Genomic DNA, 17,377 nt, shown 5'->3' with positions numbered 1-17,377 from the left:
TTCATATAAGACTTGACTGTTTATAGGCTAGTTTACTTTACTATGAAAAAGAAAGTAAAATAGTCCACATATTACATATATATCTCATTTTTCACACATTATTTACTGTTGACAAAGCTTTTTTCAAATTTTAAAGTTTCAATATGAAATAATCTCAGCAATCAAATTTTGCATATGAGATCATTGATTTTAAAACTACAGGTACTGAATCAGTGGGGTTTTTCTTTTGAAGGGCATTTGTTTATACTTTATTAGGGGAAGTTTTTCATTATTGACCTATAGTCATTTTTTTATTTACTGCCTATTTTTACTGTTGACTCTACTGTAATAATGTTTAGTGTGAATATTTATTGTATTTTCAAAACCTTGGTTTTTTTACAAATTAAAAAGCTTATCAAAGCAAATACAATAAAATAGGAAAAGTTTAATTGAGGAAAATAATAAAGAGGAAGTAAATAGGATAATGATAGCAAAGGGTTAAATTTTCAGGGCATGCCATTGAAGTTTGTTTTGTCTGTCAAAGGTAAAGTACAGATGCACCTTTGTAGATAATGGAGGCAAGGGCATATGATTGATTGCAAAAGTCCATACTCAAAGACTAAATATTAGTCTTTTAATAGAATATAAATATCTTTTAAGAGAATATAAATATTCAAAAAGGGGTGTTGTGTAATGTAGTGAATCTTAAGTAAAGAAAGGTACTTGATTGATGATGCATATTAATGCTAGTTTTTAAAATTAAAGTGTTTAATATTTTATGCTTTTTGTGACTTAATTTGCTATTGTGCTTAATAGCAAAAATTTGTTAAAGAATAATAACAACTTTAGCAGGGTGGTGGTGGCGCACGCCTTTAATCCCAGCACTTGGGAGGCAGAGGCAAGCGGATCTCTGTGAGTTCGAGACCAGCCTGGTCTACAAGAGCTAGTTCCAGGACAGGCTCCAAAACCACAGAGAAACCCTGTCTCGAAAAACCAAAAAGAAAAAAGAAAAAAAAATTGTTAAAGAATAATTTTCTCTGGCTCCTGAGTTTATTATATTCAGGTCTCTTTGTCTGTAACTAATCCATGGATAGATAATTTTATTTATTTATTCATTTATGTATGTATGTATTTATTTATTTATTTTTTTATGTGTGTGTATGTCTATGTGTATGTATGTGTCTGTGTGTATGTGTACAGTTTTCAGAGGACAACTTGTAGAAGTTAGTTCTTCAAACATGTGGGTCCGCAGATTATCAAGTGTTGGTGGCAAGAACCTTTACCCGGCGAACAATCTAGCTAGCCACATAGATATAATTTTAGACTATAGGGATACATTTTGTATACAAACACACACATGCATGATTGGGAGGCTGTTTATGAAAATATTTTGTCTAAATGTTTGATTAATACTGAGTCAAGTTTATTTTTCTGATGTATTAACCTTCTCTCTAGCTGTGGAGGCTTAGTGCAGTAAGCAAGAATGTATACTTATGAAAGACTATCCCACTTCAGAAACAGTGCATGATGGAGATTATTCTGGTGGGGCCATTTTTCAAAAAGCAGAGATGTTTATGATTGTTTGGAAACTTATATTTTGCTTTGCTTTTTTGAAACGTAGAATCCTCTCTAGCTCGGCTGGCCTATAACCTAGAGAGCCTCTTTCAGACTCCTCAGTGCTGGGATTTTAGGTGTGAACCACCATGTTTGTTTGTTTGTTTTTTGTTTTGTTTGTTTGTTTTGACTTTTCAGGACGTGGTTTCTCTGTGTAACAATAGCTCTGGCTGTCCTGGAACTAGCTCTGTAGACCACAGTGTCCTGCAGCTCACAAAGATCTGCATGTCTCTGCCTCCATCGTGCTGTGACTAAAGACATGCACCACCGTCTCCCAGCGTATGATTTTTTTTAAAGATGGACTTGTTATTTTATGTGTGTGAGTGTCTGAATCTCTGTATGTGTGCCACATGTGTCCCTAGTGACTGAGGAAGGTAGAAGAGGCTATCAAATCCCCTGTAACTGCAGTCACAGGTAGTTGTGGACTGCATATGGATGTTGGGAACTGAACCTGGGTTGCTGCATAAGAAGCAGGAGCTAAGAGTAGCAAGTCTTGTTAACTGCCGAGCCCTCTGTCCAGAATACTGGGAAGTAAGATTTTAACAAGAAAGTAAAATTTATTAAACTGCTTCATTACTAATAATTTCTTTTTTTCTAATACTGTGTTTATAATATTTTGTTAGTGACTATTGACTATTGTATCTTATTTTCGTTGTTTCATTTAATTTTGAAAAATCTTGAGTTGTGTCTTTATAGATCAATCTGGCAGTTAAAAGCCACCTGAAGATAAAGAGAATGCCCATCTCTTTAAGCTGCAAACATGTTAACTATTTTCCTGAAATTATCCATTATAATTAGTTGTAGTAAAATTAACGAATGCTTTTTCCATGTTTTTTCAAATTTTTGTTCTTTTATAAATATATGTTTTTTAAAACAAAAATGTATTACATTTTAAATATCAAAATGTCACTCTTTAATGTGATTTAAGGTACATCAATATAGGTACTTAGTTTATTTAAAACGTGTCAATTAAAAATAATGATATGGCAAGATTGGGCGTGTTCAGGGTGGTCTGGCTGGAGAGATGGCTCAGAGGTTAAGAACACTAACTATTCTTCCAGAGGTTCTGAGTTCACTTCCCAGCAACTACATAGTGTTTTTCAACTATGTGTAATGAAATCTGGTGTCCTCTTCTAGCTTGCAGGGATACATGCATCGAATACATAATAAATAAATCTTAAAAATAGTAATTATGAGAACTATTGTATGGTAACTGTTATATGAAATATTTGTTAGCCAAAATGTTTTTTCCATATAAAGAATGTTATGTGAAATATTTTAACTATATAAGTGAGGTTATGTCTAATATTTCATACTACCTCATTTGCTAAAAATATGCCACTTTGAAGGGATAATAGCTTTGTCCATGTGCCCAAGACATGACTCAGTGGTTATGGGCACTTTTTTTTGGTAGAGGATCCAGATTTGGTTGTCAGCACCCACTTGGTGACTTACAACAGTCTCTAACTACAGTTCTAGGGGATCCAGTATTCTTTTTTTTTTTAACCACTTTATGCTTGTGCACATACTTGGTGCACAGACATGCACTCAGTCTCTCTTCTGTGTCTGTCTTTTTAAATAAAAATATTTAAAAAGTGGTGGCATCTGAAATGAAAGGAACAGGACATGTACAGTGAAGTGAGGCAGAAATATTAAAATACCATGAGATAATTGAATATCTTTTAAAAATTGATTCCAGATATTTCTAGGAAATTTAAAATGGGATAGTATGTTTTAAAAGGTATAATATCAACTTTTGAAAATATCTGCAGTGAGTTATTTTAAGTGAGATTTTTAGGTTTTCTTGTTATAACTTTGAGTTTCATTTAGCTGGTAAAATACAGTAATACTAGTTCTTGTTAGGTTCAAGTTCAATCTGAAGAGAAAAATCTATTGTTATGTTTATTACCCCACTGGTAGCATCTAAAAATCTGAACTTGGTCTTTCCAATTCTTAGATCTAATGTCATTTCATCGTGGCTTAAAATAAACTTTGTGTATCTTAACAATTTAAGTGTTAAATTTTATAGACATAACTTTTAAAGTTTTCCCTGGCAGTGGTGGCCCACACCTTTAATCCCAGCTCTTGGGAGGCAGAGGTAGGCGGATCTCTGTGAGTTTGAGGCCAGCCTGGTTACAAAGTGAGTTCCAGTACAGCTAGGGCTCTTAAACAGAGAAACCCTGTCTCAAGAAACTTTTTTTTTAAAAAAATCATTGTTTTGAAAATATTGTGGGTTTTGTATTAAGTGCTTTATTGCCCAGATACACAGTTGAACCATGAACTACACAGATAGTCTCCGTTTTAGAAATTGTAAACCCTTGAGTGCAATAATATTGATTTACAGTGAAGGCTATAGATTTATTGTATTGCACAGTAGTTAAGAACACAGAATGGGTTGAAATTATTTTACTCATGGCCTTTGACATAGTATTTTCTTTCTGTGCCTCTGATTCCTCATCTCTGTCTTAATTACTTTCCTCTTTCTGTGATAAAACACTATGACCCAGGTAACTTTTGAAAGACAGTGTTTACTTTGGGGCTTATGATTTAGAGGGTTTTTGAAGACCCCATGACCACCGTGGTTGGGGCCATGACAACAGTCAGGCAGGTATGACACGAGAGCAAGTAGCTGAGAGCTCACACCCTGAGACCATCGGGAGGCACGCCTGGGGATGTGGAGGTAGCAGAAAGGCTGAGACCGAGAATAAGTCGATCTCCTCCAACAAGGCTACACCTTCCAATCCTCAAACAGTTCCACCATCTGGAGACTGAAATATTCAAATATGTGAACCTTTAAAGGGTCATTCTCACTCAAACAACCAAAACTGGTAAACAATTCGTATCATAGGATTTTTTGAGGAATAAATGAGTAAATAATTAGAACAGAGCTGGGTACATGATACATTTAGATGTTTGCTACTGCTTTTCTTGTTTTCATATAAATAGCTTTCAAAGACCATATTCCCTTTTTGCCTGTAGAATTACTGTTCCTTGGTGTACTTTTTAAATTCCATTGTCTCTGTGAACCATTTCTTTTCTTTTCTTTTTTTTTTTTTTTGGTTTTTCGAGACAGCGTTTCTCTGTAGCTTTGGTGCCCGTCCCGGAACTAGCTCCATGTAGACCAGGCTGGCCTCGAACTCCCAGAGATCCGCCTGCCTCTGCTCCCGAGTGCTGGGATTAAAGGCGTGCGCCACCACCACCCGGCTGAACCATTTCTTGTTTGCTTCCTGTCCTTGTTAAGTTTTTCTTTTTGAATGCATACCATTATGAATTTCTGAAAGAGACTATATTAGTTACTTTTCTTTTGCTTTTTCTGTGACCAGAAACTGTAAGAAAGAGGGCCTGCTTGTTGGTCGTGTCCTCCCGGCTAGCTTAGCCCTGGAATAACCATAAAGAAATCGTATTAATTAAATCACTGCTTGGCCCATTAGCTCTAACTTCTTATTGCCTAACTCTTACATATTAATTTAACCCATTTCTATTAATCTGTGTATCAGCATGAGGCTATGGCTTACTGGTAAGAGTCCAGAGTCTGTCTCCTTCGGCACACTGGAAGTGAGGCAAGGCTATACATTCTCCAAGCCTGTCTCCAGTGATGTATTTATTTCTTCAACCCCCTCAAGCATTGCCACCAACTGGGGACCAATTGTTCAAATACATGATCCCATTGGGTCCTTTTTTCATTCAAAACACTGGAGGGACCACTGTTTTTTTTTTTTTTAAAGTTTAAAAAGAAAGTAATAAGTGATGATGAGAGTATAAAATGAAAGCTTTTCTAGACTTGAATTATCTTGTAAGAATAGTTCATAAAAGTTAAAAGGTCCAAATAATCCTGATGCCTACCAACTGATCAGAAGGTTCAAATAAAGAAAGCAGCTCTTCTGTGGGAAATACTGGTACTGTGAACTGTTTTAAGCGAAGGGTCTCTGGATCCTGAAATTCTTCTTTTTGGAGTTTTATAAAATAGTATATGTCCAACATTTGGACTGCTGCCTGTGACATAATGAATACATTTTTTTCTTAAAAAACAATGACTCTGGATTATGCTCTAGCTCAGAGTATGAGACCTGTATGCTGTAGATGTAACTTCAAGTTGATAGAGAATCCCAAGAATTTGCTGATTTATATTTTTATAGAAGAATGAAGAGGCTATGTTGATTTGCCTTGCTAAAGATAACATCTGGATGTGGTTGGTGTAACAACCTGATTACATTGTGATAACTCAGTGATCATTCAATGCCTCTGATAATGGTACTTATCTCTGCAGTTCTCCTTCTGCGCAGGTACTTATCTCTGCAGTTCTCCTTCTGCGCAGGTGATTGTAGGGCAGCTCGGTTGTAGGGCTTTCATTTTTCCTTTTCTAGAATGATGACTCTTACTCAGGGTTAGAGAGTCAATGTGGAAGTCCTTCCAGATGCCACGTATTTTTCATTATATATCCAGTAATTGGGAAATAAGTAGAAGTTCTATTTGTGAACATTCTACTCCATTTAGGTTTGGTTTTGTTTATGTTTTATTTGTTTTCTAATCTTTTCAAATATATAGTTCACTATTGTTATCTGTGGTCAAACCTTTAGTTCTTCCTTCCTTGTAATTATAACTTAGAATCCCTTTCCTCTTCTCATCTTCTGGTAATTAGTACTCTGACTTCTGTAGAACTAACATTTTTATATTCCACATATGTGTGTGGTCCTATGGTACTTAGCTTTCTGTGCTGTGTTCCCCTTAAAATGCTGCTTTCCATTTCCATCCATATTGAAAATGACAGAATTTCATTCTTAAGTCACAAACAAATTTATTATCTGACCATGTTGAGTTCCCTCTTTAGCTGGGAGAATATGGTTACATCTTTGTTCCTGATAATTAGTATCTGTTTAAAGTGAGTGTCTGGTAAATTTTCTTTTTCTTTTTTTTGTCCAGTTATAGTAAATCATGTCAGTCAGAAAGTGGTTGTAGGATTTACAGTAAGGGTGCTACATTTTAAAAGGCCACACAGTATTAAGGTTTGGTCTATAATTCTCTGTTTTAACTAGTCCATTCTGTCAGTGTTCTGCAAAATTTAACATAGGCTAAGTCTGTCTTCAGGAACATGGTTGTGGTTTCATTAAGCTTTATTTCCAAAGCTAGGTTTCAGGCCAGATACTGTGACTTTAGCTTGCCACCTGCAGTTTATGTTGTATACTCGTGACAGTGTTGCAGGGTCCTTCTTCAAGAGAAATCTGGCCTCCTCCTATCAAGAGGCCCAGGTATCTATCTTACATAGTATCTATACATTAAAAAATATGAAACATGGGCTTAACAACAATCATAATGCTTTACTTTCTGTGCAAAAATGTTCTTGGCTGTGGGCATGTTGGCACACACCTTTAATTCCAGCACTCAGGAAACAGAGGCAAGTAATCTCTGTGAGTTAAAGGCCAGCCTGATCCACATAACAACTACCAGGACAGCCAGGGGTATGTAAAGAGCCTGTCTTAACCTCTCCCTCAGTGTCCTCACAGACTATTTTAACTATTTTCATTTGCTTAGATTTGTTTAAAAATAGTTTTTAATTAATTTGCTTTTTATGCTTGTTTATACTAGTGTTACTGTCATAAGTAAAAGCACCATGTTGGCAAAATATTCTGGATATTTGAAAAATGTCCTTGTCTAAGAAAGAATTGGGTTAGTAAGAATATAGTTAATGATAAACTCTGTTGGGACATGCCTTTGTTTTGCTGTGCACTTTATTCTCCCTTGTTTTGAAATGAATGTCCCGCAGTTTTAATTTTACTATACTTTAAATTACTTAAAGAAGTAGAATTTGGAGATTCTACTTATATAATACCATCAATGGTATTATAAAGATTGGTTAGTGAGTGCCATGAAAGGGGTGTGTGTCTGTGTGTAGAAGTATAGAATGTACCTTGTTCATATCCAATCCAGATTCTTTTCACACTTTGTGGGTCGTCCATACCCAATACCTCGTTTTCCCTCGTTTTAGTTCTCTTCCTCCTCTTCCTTTTTTTTTTTTAAATTTCTTTTATAACTCATTGGATATACCCTAGAAGAGAATGATTCTTTCTTCATTCATTACCAATAGATCCTCAGCCAGGAGTTGAGCCTAATGAGACCCTCTTGCATTTATTTCTGTTGGAATGTTGACTAGTGCCAGTCTTGTGCAAGTAACCATAGTTGTTGTGAGTCCAACAACTATGTGAACTTTGTGCGAACGTTGTGTTCAAAAACCAGTATTTCACAGCACTCCTCCCCATGCTCCCCGCTTAACAGTCTTTATACCCCTCTTCTATGTTTTCTGAGTCTTGAGTTGATAGAAATTTTTTATTTAGGGTTGAGCATTTAGTAGCCACTTGTTCTCAGCCCCTTGACCATTTAGGAGTTTTGGCACTCACTGCATAAAGCTGTTTCTCTGACTGACTTTGAGAGAAGCATTAATCTCTGTGCGTTAACATAAATGTTTCCAAGACACTTTGAGTATGAGTCCACTTAGTAAAACAATAATAGTAGGTTACATCCTAGGGTAAGAATATTGTGAACATAATTTAATTTATACCAAAGTATAATGATCTTAGTTTTTCAGGATAATAAAAGATTATCTTCTATTTCATTGATTTGTCCTTTTATAAAAATCCACATGTTACTAGGGAAAATTTACGGTTCCCTTTTGTGGTCACTGAGTCTCATTGATAAAAGAATTTAAAAGCAGGACCAGTGAGGTGGTGGCTCAGTGTATAAAAGTGTTTGCGACAAAGTCCATTTGGATCTGAATTTTATTTTGGGGGACACACCTGATACACACACATATACTCCATTGGTAGAAGTAAAGATCTGACTCCTGAAACTTGCCCTTGTTCTTCTTCTTTTGTTTGTTTGTTTTAATTTTTTAGTGTTTTTTTAATTTAAATTTATTTATTTATTAAAGATTTCTGTCTCTTCCCCCCCACCGCCTCCCATTTCCCTCCCCCTCCCCCAGTCAAGTCCCCCTCCCTCCCCAGCCCGAAGAGCAATCAGGGTTCCCTGACCTGTGGGAAGTCCAAGGAACCCCCACCTCCATCCAGGTCTAGTAAGGTGAGCATCCAAACTGCCTAGGCTCCTACAAAGCCAGTACGTGCAGTAGGATCAGAAACCCACTGCCACTGTTCTTGAGTTCTCAGTAGTCCTCATTGTCCTCTATGTTCAGTGAGTCCGGTTCTATCCCAGGCTTGTTCAGACCCAGGCTAGCTGGCCTTGGTGAGTTCCCAATAGAACATCCCCATTGTCTCAGTGTGTGGGTGCACCTCTTGTGGTCCTGAGTTCCTTGCTCGTGCTCTCTCTCCTTCTGCTCCTGATTTGGACCTTGAGATTTCTGTCCGGTGCTCCAATGTGGGTCTCTGTCTCTGTCTCCTTCCATCGCCTGACGAAGGTTAATATTCAGGAGGATGCCTATATGTTTTTCTTTGGGTTCTCCTTATTTAGTTTCTCTAGGATCACTAATTACGGGCTCAATGTCCTTTGTTTATGGCTAGAAACCAAATATGAGTGAGTACATCCCATGCTCCTCTTTTTGGGTCTGGCTTACTTCACTCAGGATAGTGTTTTCTATTTCCATCCATTTGCATGCAAAATTCAAGAAGCCCTTGTTTTTTACTGCTGAGTAGGACTCTAACATGTATATATTCCATACTTTCTTCATCCATTCATCCATATATGCTCTACTATGTTCATAGCAGCATTGTTTGTAATAGCCAGAACCTGGAAACAACCTAGATGCCCTTCAATGTTTTAATTGTTTTTATTGAGCTATATATTTTTCCCTGCTTCCCTTCCTTCCTCTCCCCTCTCCTTCAATCTTTTCCAATGGTACCCATGCTCCCAATTTACTCAGGAGATCTTGTCTTTTTCTACTTCCCATGTAGATTAGATCTATGCATATCTCTCTTAGGGACCTCTTAGTTGTCTGCCTTCTTTGGGATTGTGAATTGTAGGCTGGGTTTTTTTGCTTCATGTTTAAAAACCACTTATATGTGAGAACATATTATATTTGTCTTTCTGGGTCTGGTTACCTCACTCAATATGATGTTTTTTAGATCCATCTATTTTGCCTGCAAATTTTAAGATGTCATTTTTTTTTCTGTTGAGTAGTACTCCATTGTGTAAATGTACCACATTTTCCTTATCCATTCTTTGGTCAAGGGGCCTGTAGGTTGTTTCCAGGTTCTATGTGTCCTTGCTCTTAAGGAAGCTTGGGGACCATTTTCTAAGTTTTCATAGAAAAGCGACAAACTAGGCAAGCTGTAAAGTATAAGAGGAGGAGTTTTTTCTTGCTGTACCTTTTCAGTTGAGGTTCATAAAAGTGACCTTGTCCAGCAGTGCAGCCTCAAGGTGGACGAGGACCAGGAACGTTAGAGAATTGAATGGAATATCCAGAGGGTCAAGGAAAGCATTCACAAAAGTAGGAGCAGGCAAGTGAACAAGAAAAAGGCCAGAAAACCCTGGGTAAAGAAGGTGCATGTCCCTTCTAGGACATTTTCACGTCTTTCTGTGTGAATGATGTTTAGATCTGCTAATCTTGATACTGCTCTCATTTAGACTTTTGATTCTTTCTTCCTCCCTGTAAGTTAACTTTAATACCATTCTCTCCCTTTTCTGTAAGTTTTAGAATTTTGGTGATTTCTTTTGGATCACCAGAATATTTATATTATCAAAACCAATCTATTTTGCATATTGGTTTTGAAAGTGGAGATTTCCCGTTTATTCCTAAAATGTGTTTCTCTAATTTTTCAAAGGGGTAAAATATTTTTTGTGGCATTACACTAGCTTACTACAAACGCAGTTTAAAAAAATAACATTAGTGAAGTGAAACCATGTTTTAGTCCAGCGACTATGTTTTATATGATTGAATGTGGAATTTAAAAATTAAGCTTGTTTTGATTTATTGAGATTTGACCCAAAGTAGTATTTTAGTTTCTCTATATCCCAAGTTCAAATTCCTGTCTATAACTTAAGGATAAAACGAGAGGAGATTTGAGCTTTTTAACCAATGTGCATTTCTGACATAAAATCAAGCTTAGGTTAAATAGCTTTAATTATTAACATAGTTTAAAAATAATTCATAGTATAATTATGTTCCTTTACTTTTCAATGTCTGTTGAATGAAGTCATTTATTTTGGCTTAAAGAGTTAGTTATAATGAGATGATATTTAATATCCTTTAACACATGACAGCCTCAAAATATAAATATGGAAATTTATTACAAAAAGAAAGGGCACATCATTGTTAATGCAGGCCTTTTATCTCAAGGAAATGGAACTCATATCAAGCTCTGCGTCTCAGGGGAGAGTATATGTGGGAGGGATTAGAGAGGCTTGGTTCATTCTTTGTGTACATTAGAAAACTATCTTAGGCTAGACTCTCAGGTCTTTAAGAAAGGGATAATAGGGACAGTTATATATAATTCAAGACTTTTGCAAGACTATGTATAGTGGTGGAACTAGTATTTTCTAGTACTTTAATTTTATTGTATTGGTCCCTGCTGTTAATGACCTTTGTTTAAAAAACATACTTTCTTATAAGAAATTTGTTTCACTACAGTAGAAACTTAGACTTTGGGTCTTGGGCACATGTTTACCAACATGTCTGGTAAGAACACTACTGATCTAACATTCTGTTTTTAAAAATGTGTTTTTATAATTAGAAACCTCTGTCAACTTGAGGGTGCTGGTATCTGTATTTTCCACAAAAGATTCTTTATACTCATATTGATAAACAGAATCTATTTTAGATGATAGAGCCATCTTTTACTCATCAAAAGAAGTGTAGACTGCACCTTTTAAAAATTACATTTTTTTCATTAATTTCCTTAAAAATGACAAGTTGTATAAAAGTTAGATCTATTTTTACTGACCACTTGTAGTTACATAAATTTCTCAGATAGAAAATTTCTCTTTTTAGTAGCATCTGTATTTTAATATTTATTTATATTTAAAAATTGGGTGGACATTTAAGTGTGCATTCATTATAGGAAGAATAGTGCATGCTAATGGTCTCAAGGGAATTTAGAATAAATTAACTGTAAATTACATGAATTCATTACTAAGGAACAAAGACCTTTTCATCTGTTTTGGGATGTAATTTATGAATAAGAGAAAAATTACTATTCCTCCTTGTCTTTCCAACTTTTAATATAAGTAGAGATGCTAGTTACAGCTGATTTATCACTGTTCATTAAGTATCCTTTGAGAACCATCAGTGTATTGTTATGTGCAGGAAATAAAAAGACTCATGAACCCTGCCTAAAGGAATGAGTGGCCTACGACAATAAATAAAAATAACTGTTACTATGGAAAAAATGTTAGACTGCTGCCGTGACTATAGTACCACAGACGCCAGACAGTTCCAGATCTTAGAATGTATGAAAATTAAATAGAAAATGTTCTAGTTGCTAGACAGAACACAAAGGTGGTTTGGTTGAAAAGAGCCTTATAAATATGTTGGAATTTTAAAAAGAAAATGTAGTGGGCAAGATAGTACAAAACTTTGATGTGATTATGGAGGGAATTCACAGAGTTCATGTGAATGGAGATTTGAATAAAGTAGACCAAGACTTAACTGTGACAGACCCAGAAAGCAGAGAATTAAACTCACCTTAGAGAGTTAATGACTTTAAAACAAGGATCAGTTGTCAATACATCCTCGTTGGAGCAAAAAGAGATGAAGGAGGTAAAGATAAACCAAGGAGCTCAACAAATCAAACAGCACAGGATCACATCATAGCAAGGGTGGTCAGGCATAGGGAGAAGTGTACCAGCTTTCGTCTTAATGATGAAGCGCCTCCTTGATGAATTAATGCAACACTTTGAACATGGCACCAAACACTGTATTCAGGTTCTAGCTACCATCTTATTTTAGCAATGATGGCATGAAGTTGCACTCTTGGAAGACCACTTCTGTTTACTGCTGCCTCTGACAAGGAGCTATATTATGAATAAGTGGTTTCCCCTGATCTCAGAGGCTTTTGTCTTCCTGTACATGCAGGATAAATGCTTCTCTACTCTCTCCTGACATCATTTTCTCCTTTAAAATTTTATTAATGTACCCCTGCCCTTTATGGGATGTGTGTGTATGCACACATATGTGTATGCACACATATACGCAGTTGCCTATGAAGGCTGGAGGATAGTTTTTGTGACCCCTCCATTCTTTTTCCAGCTCTTAAATACATAGGCTGCATTTATAACGATGGATTTTTCTAAAAATCTAATCCTGACTTTAGCAAATTTTAGTATGTTGGTGTTGTTAGATAAGAGAGCCTGGCTGGTATGGGAAAGGAGCTTACTGGAAATTGGCATTTAGAAATGATACTTATTAAGAGAGAGAGGATTTTCTGGGAGTGGTGGCACATGCCTTTAATTCCAGCACTTGGAAGACAGAGCAGGTAGATCTCTGAGTTTGAGGCCAGCTTGGTCTATAGAGTTCCAGGACAGCCAAAGCTACACAAAGAAATCCTGTCCTAAAAAGTCAAAGAAAGAGCAACAGGGATATTTTTCTTGGGCAGAGAAGTTAGCTCATTTTATAAAGTACTTAACATGTAAACATGAGGACCTGACTTTGATCCCTAGAACTCAGGAAGCCAGTATGACGCTATGGGTTTATAATCTTAGTACTGGGAAGTCTGAAACAAACAGTAGTTTACTACTTCTTGTAGTTTACTAATGAGCCAGTAGCAGCAACGTGACTTACTGAAACCATGGAGGTTAGCCAAACAGCCCAAGTCCATGAGGCTGAGGTGGAAAAAAATCCATGTCAGAGTTAAAACTAGAAAGACAATTAGCTTATGTCTTCTTTTATGATTATAGTGTCCATTACCTACATTCAGCCCCCTTTAAATTTTTTAAAATTCTTTTATGTGTATGGGTGTTTTTCTTGTATGTATGTATGTTTGTACACTACTTGTGTGTAGTGTATGCAGAGGTCAGATGAGGGTATGGAATCCCTTGAAACTAGAGTTCCTAAACAGTTTCGCCAACTGGGAACCATATGTTCAAATATATGAGCATGTGGGGGCCATTCTCGTTCAAACCACCATACCAGTCCAGCTCAGTGAGTGAGCTCAAGGTCCAGTGATAGACCTTACCTCAAAAGTTAAGGTGGAGAGCAATTGAGGAAATACCTGATACCTCTGGTGTCTATACATGTGCATGCAAGTATATGTTACTCCACACACATGAGCATATCGTGTACACATATTTTTAAAGTAACCTTAACCAAGTTGTATGTGTATATCATATATGTTTTAAAAATTCAGTATGTATAAATGACAAAAGATGACTTGTATGACTTGCATAGAGATGAGATTAGAAATTTTTTTTATAAGGAAGACATACCTCCAGACCAAACTGCTTATGCACCATATGTTATCTCTTGTCAAAGAAGGAATTGGTCCTGCTTCATATTATTGCTATTCTAGTGTACTTTCTGTTACTGTGATTGCACATTTATTATCAAAAATAGCCTGGGGAGGAAAGTTTATTTCATCTTATCAGTTTAGAGTCCACCATTGAAGAAAGCAGGGTATGATCTCAAGGAATGACGTGAAGCAGAGACTTGCTAGCTTGCTCCCAGGCTCTCCTTCAGCTACTTTTCTTATATATCCCAGGTCCTTCACCTTAGGGATAATACCATCCACACCAGACTGGGCCCTCACATCAACTAGACACTCAACAGATCATCTGATGCAGTCAGTTTTTCCATTAGTGATTCCTTCCTTCTGGGTGTGTTTGGTTGACATCTTAGTCGCCAAAGTCTGAAGCCTAAAGTAAGATAAAAGTTCATTTACTCCTAGGAAGCATATGAGGAAAATTTTGTTTGTGATTTTTTTCTATTTATTGTTTTTTTTTTTTTCTTTTCAAGACACGGGTTCTTGTGTAGCCCTGGCTATTCTGGAACTTGCTATGTAGACCAAGAAGGTGATCTCAGGACCCACAGATATCTGCCTGCCTCTGCCTCCCAGCTGCTGGGATTAAAGGTGTGTACCACCCCCACTCAGCAGAAAATTCTATTTTTAGAAGAGAAAAAAATCTTGAAGCTCTGAAGTACTACCTCAAAGGCTAAAATTTGCTTCATAGCACTTTGTGACTGAACAGACTGGTACCTGCCCAAGGGCTAGAGTGCTGACAGATCTCAGAGAGCACCAGCTTTGTCAAGGGCAGCATGCCTTGACATCCAGAAAAGGCTGAATCTGGTTGAAACCATGGTCACAGATGACATCAGATAGTAAGCAGTAGTTTCCAGGGCTTAGAAAGGAGCAGGAGAGAGAAAAGGAGTTTGAGAGCAAAGACTTTTGCACATTTTCTCTCTCTCTCTCTCTCTCTCTCTCTCTCTCTCTCTCTCTCTCTCTCTCTCTCTCTCTCAAAGGAGTTTCAGAGCAAAGACTCTCTCTCTCTCTCTCTAACACACACACATACACACACTCATTCACTCACTTTCTACAGTTTATGGGTCACCTTAAGAAAGCAGACTGTTTCTCTTGGGATAGTGGTCAGTGAGGTAACTAAGCAACTATGGCCTGTTATGCTGTTTCTAGAAGCCCTTCTGGACCTAGTAACACAAAAGAAGGGGTTAATTTGGTATGGATACTCAGGTTTTTGGATTACACAATGTGAGAGGTTATTTTTTAGTTCCAGCTTCCTGCCTGGTTTAGTCTCTGCAGAATGTGATGGTACAATGTTAATTTATTAGTATAGTTTTAGAACATAGGCAGAGTCTAGGTATGGCCAAATGATAGAGCATTTACCTAGACTTGTTCAAGGCCCTGGGTTTCCTCTCTAGCACAACAACAGAAACAAGTCATGAAAAGCCATACTGGATGGTTGTACCACAGTGCACACATTGAACTGTGAGTCTTGATTTTATGGTGTCTTTTAGTAAGGCACAATATTGTTAGAGCAAAGTATTGTAGCAAAACCTACCATGCTTGTGTTCAGAGGGTTGTTTTGTACTTTGGAGATGGTGATGACATTATCATTATTGTAAAACAACTGCCAATACACTCTCTGAATTAGGAAAATGGTATCAGCTGTCACCTGAGCTAGTTGTATGCCATATTTCAGAGAACCCTTTAAGTATGTTCTAAGAAACAATTTTTACCCATTTCTTTGCCTGAAAGGAAAACAAAGACCTCCTGCTACTTTTTCTTGTCTCTGTCCAAGTCATAAGAAAAACACTTAAACCAAGTGTGTGTTCCTTGATAGGTGATTGTTTTTTTCTTTCTGCAGAGCTAGCAGCACCTCAGTAAGTGTAGGCAGTGGCTATGAGGCTATGAGATGGATTGGTTATAATTGTCTGGCATTTGCCAAATACAATGTCAGAGGTTTTTTATAGTTTCTGATTCCTTGATGCTTTTAAAAAGTACTTTTTGGCTATAGTAGTTGATACTTGATACAATTCAAACTTTTGAGATAGAAGAATCAATCAAGTCTAGGACTTCTTATTCTACATGAATTTCCACCCAGTAAATTTTATGGTGGATGAATAACAGAGATAATATCTGTACTATTTGCTAAGAACATCTCTTTCTGCTGTGATTGTGATTGCATTATTGCAAAATCCAGCATAAGTCATGCAGATGCTTGATCTTGTCTGTCTTCCCTATAGTGTGAGGAGATGGTTTGGAAAGACCTCTCACCAGATTCCAAATAATGGTTGCATTTTTGGGGTGGTGTGGAGAAGGGTGTATTATTTTTGAGATAAGTCTTTCTATGTAGCCCTGGCTGACATGGAACTTGCTCTGTAGACAATACTGGCCTCAAACTTGTAGAGACCAATTTGCCTCTATCTCCCATGTGTTGGGATTAAAGGCATGCACCATCATGCCCAACTATAGTCACATTTCTTAATTTTAGCAGTTAAGAAACCTTTATAGATTTCATCTTGTCCGGGCATATTTTTTTTATCATTGGTATGCTACTAGAACTTTTCCATTTCAGTTTTCATGATTATAGTGACATCATTACTTTGGGACACACATTGAAATTTTTGACTAGTTATTTTTATGGAATAAGAGGCACTGAAGAACTAAATTCTTATCTGTATTCTTTAAATGCAATTGGAACTGGAAAAATGAACACTAACTAGTAGTTTTGGAGAAAATATTTCGCTCTGGGGTTTCAGATCTTGTAGCTTCTGAATAGCAGGTGCTTTATTATAGATTCAGTTTTTTCATTGTTTTATTATTGTATGCATAAATGGTGTGTGTATATGCGTGCGTGTGTGTACGTGTGTGCCAGAGGACCACTTTCAAGAATTAGTTTACTTCTAATTGGATTCTAGGAGTGAAATTCAGATCATCAGGTTTTCGAGGTAAGTTCTTTTATTCTCTGAGCCATCTCACTGATGCTTATTATGGGTAGTTTTAGAGAATTTGGAGAGAGAAAATATAAATTTAGACTGTTGTTTAAAATACCTCTTAACATTTTGATGGCTGATTCATAATCTCAGGATTTGTAGGAGAATTGAGTGAGATTGAGGCCACATTGTTTTGCATAGTGAGTTCCAGGTCACTTAGGTCTGTAGTGTGAGATTTAGCTTCAAAATAGAAAACAGAACAAAACTGATCCTATAAGTACCTAATCCGACGATCATGGTTTATTATTTTATATTATAGATTTGTCGTATATAACTTTTGCTTATTATCATTGACATTATACATTAATAGGGTCTTTTTTTTTTTGTGGTTTTTCAAGACAAGGTTTCTCTGTGGTTTTGGAGCCTGTCCTGGAACTAGCTCTTGTAGACCAGGCTGGTCTC

The 17,377-nt window shown here is 36.6% G+C and overlaps 1 protein-coding gene across 5 annotated transcripts in view; it reads left to right on the top strand.

Moving 5' to 3' along the window:
- Window positions 1-17,377, top strand: part of Rngtt (RNA guanylyltransferase and 5'-phosphatase) — a 183,759-nt gene that overhangs the window by 91,387 nt on the left and 74,995 nt on the right. The window lies entirely within an intron of this gene.

This window comes from Microtus pennsylvanicus, chromosome 5 (genome assembly GCF_037038515.1).
Source record: "Microtus pennsylvanicus isolate mMicPen1 chromosome 5, mMicPen1.hap1, whole genome shotgun sequence".
Classification (NCBI taxonomy): domain Eukaryota; kingdom Metazoa; phylum Chordata; class Mammalia; order Rodentia; family Cricetidae; genus Microtus; species Microtus pennsylvanicus.
This window is presented reverse-complemented; position numbering and strand designations above follow the sequence as displayed.